The sequence below is a fragment of the Solanum lycopersicum genome, chromosome 1 (assembly GCF_036512215.1).
Source record: "Solanum lycopersicum chromosome 1, SLM_r2.1".
NCBI lineage: Eukaryota > Viridiplantae > Streptophyta > Magnoliopsida > Solanales > Solanaceae > Solanum > Solanum lycopersicum.
The window spans coordinates 75,502,679-75,509,271 of record NC_090800.1 but is presented as its reverse complement, the minus strand read 5'-3'; positions in this window follow the sequence as shown (position 1 = coordinate 75,509,271).

Here is a 6,593-nt window from a genome sequence, read left to right as displayed (position 1 = left end):
TCATAAATATCTAAATTAATAAGTGTACGACTTTTCTATTAGAACTGTCAATAATTTTATTGTCAAAACTAGGGGTGGCAATTGGGGGGGATTGAGTTAAATTTGAGCGGATCAAAATTGGCCAAGACAATAAACGGGTCAAGATTCAATCAAATCTAACCCAAAATGGGTTAGGTAACGGGTAAGTAAGAGGTCATAACCTAACCCGCCCAATTTTTACTAGTTTAAATAGCTTTATTTGTTATTTTATAAGATTTTAGTAACTAATAAAATTATTTTTTTCTTTGTTATATATATAGTTTAATATCATATAAAAAATTTAATAAAAATGATTAGAAAGAAAGAAAGAACTTGAATTTCATATATGAAAAAATAATTAAAATTTAGACCTTCAACTTATTTTTGGCTTTAGACCATTAATTAGCTTGAGCCGCCACTGTTGACAATTATTTGTTTATCTTGAAAAAAAGAATATAGTACACACGATATTAGTCAATGTGTGTTTTGATACACATTTGATGATAGTTCAAGTAAGAAACTCACACACTAATAATTCTATGAAACTCAAAAATTCAAAATGCTTGAGATATATTTTTAACCCTTTCACTCTAATTAATTATATAAATATCAGACGATAACATATATAATTAACTTCTAAGTAGCATTATTTGGGAAATCTTAGCTACTATATTTGCGAAGCTTCGATGTGAAATTAGTGGACTCCACATATCCAAATTCCTTACCCTTCCGTTTATTTCTCTATAATTTAAAATTACCTTGATATTGAACTTCGTTATCGTCATAAAACAAGACTTTTTCCTAGTGATATGTTAAAATTGCTCAATTTCGCATAATACAAAGGCCAATCTCATGTCTTTTTCTTTTTTCACTTCGTCATAATTCAGTAATAAAGAAAATATATGTATCATAACAACAATAACGATATATTTAGTGCAATTTAATTCCGTCAAATTTTTTCATGAAATTTGCACTGCATGCATGTAGAAGTTGTCACGTGAAAATAATGTTGCATGGATGGGGACATGATTAATCAGATGCTTTTAGCTATAGTGTTTGAGTTCTATATATGTCCTTTTTTGTATAGTATATGGTGTATATTTATATTAAAAGACAGAAAAGTGGGGCTAATATCCCACATGGAAGATAAAGTTTTGCTGTTTTCAATTAACTTAAAACAGTACACAGATTGAAAAATAATTAATGAGTGGCTAGCAAACATTATATTATAATTTATACATATTAATAATTAATATTACCCTCAATGTCTAAAACCACAAATTAATATTTGAAATAGAGAAAGGGAACATGATATGAATGTTATTTCAGGGTGCACTGTGACCCTACTGTTATGACTTTTTAAATGTATGTATATGTAGCAAGATTTAAGATTAATGAGTTTAATAGTTGGATTTTTTTAAAATATCATGAGTTTGGAATTCTTGATCAAAAGGGTAATCGTCAAAAATAACTTATAACTTTTTTTAAGGAATATGTCATGTCCCAATATTTTACTAAATATGGACTAATTTTTTTTAGTGATTCAATTAGAATATTTACGTAAATAGTCACTAAACATTTTCGATGCAAAATAATAATAAGCATAAATAGAGGAGTACTATTTGAAAGAGTATTTATCTTGATAATAATTTGTATATATTTGACTCATAATGTCTTCTTACTTCTACAATCTTTGTGTTCAGACAAACACTTTCACGTAAAGTAGAACAAACGAATTAACTTTTATAGTTATATACATATATGATCGTCTGGTGTGAAGGATAATATCAAATATTTTGGAATTAACTTTTAATACGATATAATTTATTATTTGATTGACAAGTTCGGAACAACTTGTTCCAGGATTAATAATTAGTATCGAGACAAGTGGTGGTATAGTGATCTGGGAAATTACTTATCCCAGGATAAAATAAGTAAACAATAAAAATGTCTCTTTAAGCCCTTTTTATACATCTTTTTTACGTTTATGAAGTGTATTTTTATAAAAAAAAAATTGTTCTTAAAATTTATTACAATTTTAAATACAACAAATCAAAAATTCAATAAAAAATTGTCTTAATCGTCATAATTAATTTTATCATAATTTATCCTATCATAACTCGAAAACTATGGTTTATAAGGTCCACTTTATCAATACTCCAAATATGTCCCACTATGCCTTGTTGCTTGTTGGATTTATCTATATTTTGTTGTACTCTATACTATACATCTTCATGTATAAATAGAAGGCTAGCTCCTTTGGATGTTGATTAATTAATAATTAGTAAAAGTTTGGTTAGAGAGATCAAATATATAAATGATGATGAGGGTGCTGAGATTTTCAAAGTTAAAAAGAATGGTGAAACAATTAAAGGGGAAGCTCTATATTATGTGGATTTGTATAACTATGCTTTTGTGTTGGGACAAGTACTACTCTTAAGAATCTATATTTAATCATCTATCATGAAGGTTCAATTTAATTAATTCATAGATTTCTTGTTTTCAATTTTATGCTTTTTCATCATTATGTAAATGGCTTTTTTGTTGTCTTTTTCTATTTCATTTTTTACTTAACCTTTTTTTATTTTCCCTTGGAGTGCTCTATAATATATTTTTCCTTTTGTTTTCTCTTATTTGTATTATTAATTAATATTAAATAGATTCTTCATAAATCATAATCAACAAATCTAATTATGTAATAGTAATTATATATCTTTATCATTTTTCTATATTGATTCATTTAGCAGTAGGGTCATTAATTAATAAGATCTAATATTGTGTTGTAGAGTTAATAATAATAGTAATATGTGTAGCATGAATGCATAATTGTATCATTGTATCAAAATCCTCGAATTTAATCCTAAGCGATAGGAATTCAAAAGAATACATAAATTTTTTAATATATCTTTAACACGATTTCACACATTTGGATCTAGCTAATTCTTTTTTCATAAACCAAGCTAGCAATTTTTTTTTTAAAAAAATGTAATGTACGGTATGATTCGAAACTACAATATCTTACTTATTAGCTTGCTCGGATTTCATGTAAGAGTGTGTGCAAATATCTCATATAAAATCTTAAATCGTTACGAAGAGCATACATTTTTCTTAATTAATTTGTTTTCAAGTCTATTTACTACCTTTTGGAATGATTATTCCAACCAACTAATGACCAGATGATAGCTAAGGTAAACATTGTACTTTTTCATAATTTTTCAAGAAATCAAATTAAAAGTTCATGCATTTATTCTAATCAAAGACTATGATATTATTTGGGGTCTTTTCACATCTTTTCCCAACAGTTAAAATACTATCTTTAGAATAATTTAAAGAATCTTTCATTATCATCCATCCCCAACTAAGTACTATAGCTAATTTGTATGAATATCCCATGAACTATAATAATAATAATAATAAAAAGACTTTTAGTGATAGTAAGCACTATAACAAAAACAAAGACATTAATTAGTCATAATATCATTTTTTAGCTATAATATTTATCGCTCCGTAAAAACATTTAGCGATATATATTGAGTTGTTATTAGTGGCGCAGTCAAAATTTTTAATAAGTGGTTCAAAATTCGTAAAAATAGACACATGAAATAGTCAAAAGGAGTTTGACATTTACTATATATACATAAAATATTATTTTAGCCATGTATAAATAGTATATATTTCCGTCGAAGGAGTTCGGATGAACCCCTAGTACCAAGATGGCTCCACCCCTGATTATCATGATTACATATACAGAGTCGTTAAAATCTTTAACCAATAAGTTGTGGTTATGGTATAACTATATATATATATATATATTGATTGTAAGTGACAAATATGGACTTGTGCAGTATTGAAATAGTAGGCAACTAGGGAGACAAGCTGTTCACTCTGCTTAATCTTTCTCCCAAAACCAGTGGGACCCCAGAAACTGACACACAACCCAATCAGCAAAGCACATCTGTCGCTAGCTACCTCAATTTTATTTTATTTTATTAATATAATTTTAAATATTTTTTTGTTGTCTTTTCAAAAATTCCCACTATATAACTTGGCTATCAAAGAATCATTATTATTTTCTCTATTTATTTTTTGAATACCCAAAGAGTTCAAGTATTTTTTTTTCTTCCTCACTTGTTTTTTGTTAGTTCTACTTCCGATTCATCCAACTTGTTTGGGAGTGAAGCGCAGAAATAATATTTCTATATGATCATGGCAAGGAACATAGTGTTATTGCCAAGAAAATGCAAGTTTAGGTCATGGCAAAGGTGTAGTAGGTACATTCAAGAACAAAGAACAAGGATTTATATCATTTGGAGATGCTCAGTGACTCTTCTTCTTTGGAATGACAAAATGATTGAGCATTTCGATGATGAAGAGACACCAATCTAACATACTTATAGTATGGTAATTAAATCTTTATAGTATTATTTATCCATCTTCTTGTGAAAAGGTTGAGTGTGTGTACCAAAAAAAAGTGAAATCTTTGAGCATATATACTATTTATCATTATATATCATATCATATATCTTATGTATAGTTTAAGTATGTAATGGCCAGCAGTTGGGATCGCGATCCGATGATTAGTTGTCAAATTTGATAGAACTCAATATTAGCGATCTTACAATATGTATATGTGTAGAAAAAACTAGTAATAAGAAGTGTCGTTCTTCTCAAACTCATAATTTTTAAATTTTGAATATTCTATTTAGTCGCCTTAAAAAAATTTAATTGATATCTAGTTATTGATAACTTTTTAGAAAAGAATAAACTTCACTAATTATTCTATTTGGTCGCTCGTACTTAACATATACCTATTTTTTTTAAAATAGTTCAACATGACTTCAGAAAAAATTGCTTTTGCTTTATTGTTTGTTGTCTTCCTCCTTTTAATTCTTTTGATTACAATGTTTATTAATACTATTGGATGATATACACCTAGTAAAAAGAGTTTTGACTTTATCTGCTTCCAATTTCTCTATCGTCAAAAAAAGGATCCGGAAAACTAACCATAAAATGATAAGAGTATGACAGGTGATCCTTCTTATTTGTTGGACAATAACATTTTTTAATTTTTTCACAATTAAAGTATAATTTTTTTTTGAAAAACTTGTCTTGAATTTTGAATTGTGAATAAAGAATTTAAATCAAATGAGTGTTATTGAAAAAAATTGGAAAATCACCATTGTTGCTTAATAGTTTCTTATTGTTTTAACAAATTGAAGAATTGTGTATACTTTATGATACATGGAACTTTTATATATGTCTGAAGCAGCCTTACCAAAGCTACAACTTTTAGTGAAAATACAAACTTTTACAATATTTATTCCATATATGTGAAGTGGTGCAAAGTAAGCATATTTGGCAAAAAAAATAATTCTAGGAGTATATAGCTTAAATGGTGGCCCAAAATCAAATATTCCTTCCGTTTTAAAAAGAATGATCTGATTTAATTTGGCACAAAGTTTAAGAAAATAAAAAAGATTTTTGAATCTTGTGATTTTAAATTAAAGTTATGTAAAATGTACAAAACTCTCATTTAATTTTGTGATATGAAACATGTCACGTTAAAAGTTGAAATTAAACTGTTATAAAAAAAGGGAAAAAATCATTATTTTTAAAACAGATTATAAAAAAAAATCATTTCTTTTTAAACGGAGGAAATTTATACACCAACTCAACTATCTTTTCTTTTAAAAGAATAATAGTATTATTTAAACTTTTTCCAAAACTTTTCTCTTTTTACTTAAAGTTGGTGATTTGAACCCATTAATTTTAGAATAGAAGGTAGGTAGAAGATACTTCCTTACCTTAGCAACCCTCATTTATTTAATTATTTTTAAAAAAATATTATTTTATTTTTAAAAAATCAATTATTGATCCAAATACGGTTTATTTCGATATAAATAATGTATTTTTCGTTTAGAGCATTTAAAGTTTAAACTACAAATAAAAATAAAAAATATAATTCTCATTCCTAAAGGAACAACATAATTATATAATATCACAAAATTATTATATGCCTCGCAACAACTAATAATATAAGTATATAACGAATATATACACTTTTTATAACCTTATCACATCTTAGATGAGTATTAATAAAAACAAAGGTGATCCATTTTTTATCGATTGAAAAACTGATTAATTTGATTGATTTGATGTCAATCAATCAAATTTAATTGAATTTTTTCTGTCAAAAATCGAGAAAAGAAAATTGATGGAGTCAATAATTTAAATATTCCATTAAATTTTAGGAGAACCCTTGGATTCGATCGATATTTTGGTCAAAACTCCAATCAAACAATAGAACAACACTATTATATAGTACCACAATGTTATTATATACTTCACAACAACTAAGAATATAACGGATGTTTACTCTTTCGTAACCCCATCACATCTTAGTTTTAGATAAAAACATGATAAATCAATTTTTCTTTTAAAAAAGTGGTCCATTTTTTAAAATCGATAAAAAAAATTGATCAATTCAAGCGATTTGATGTCAATCAATCAAATTCGATTGAAACTTTTATGTCAAAGATCGAGAAAATAAAAGACCGGTGACTCAATCATTTAAA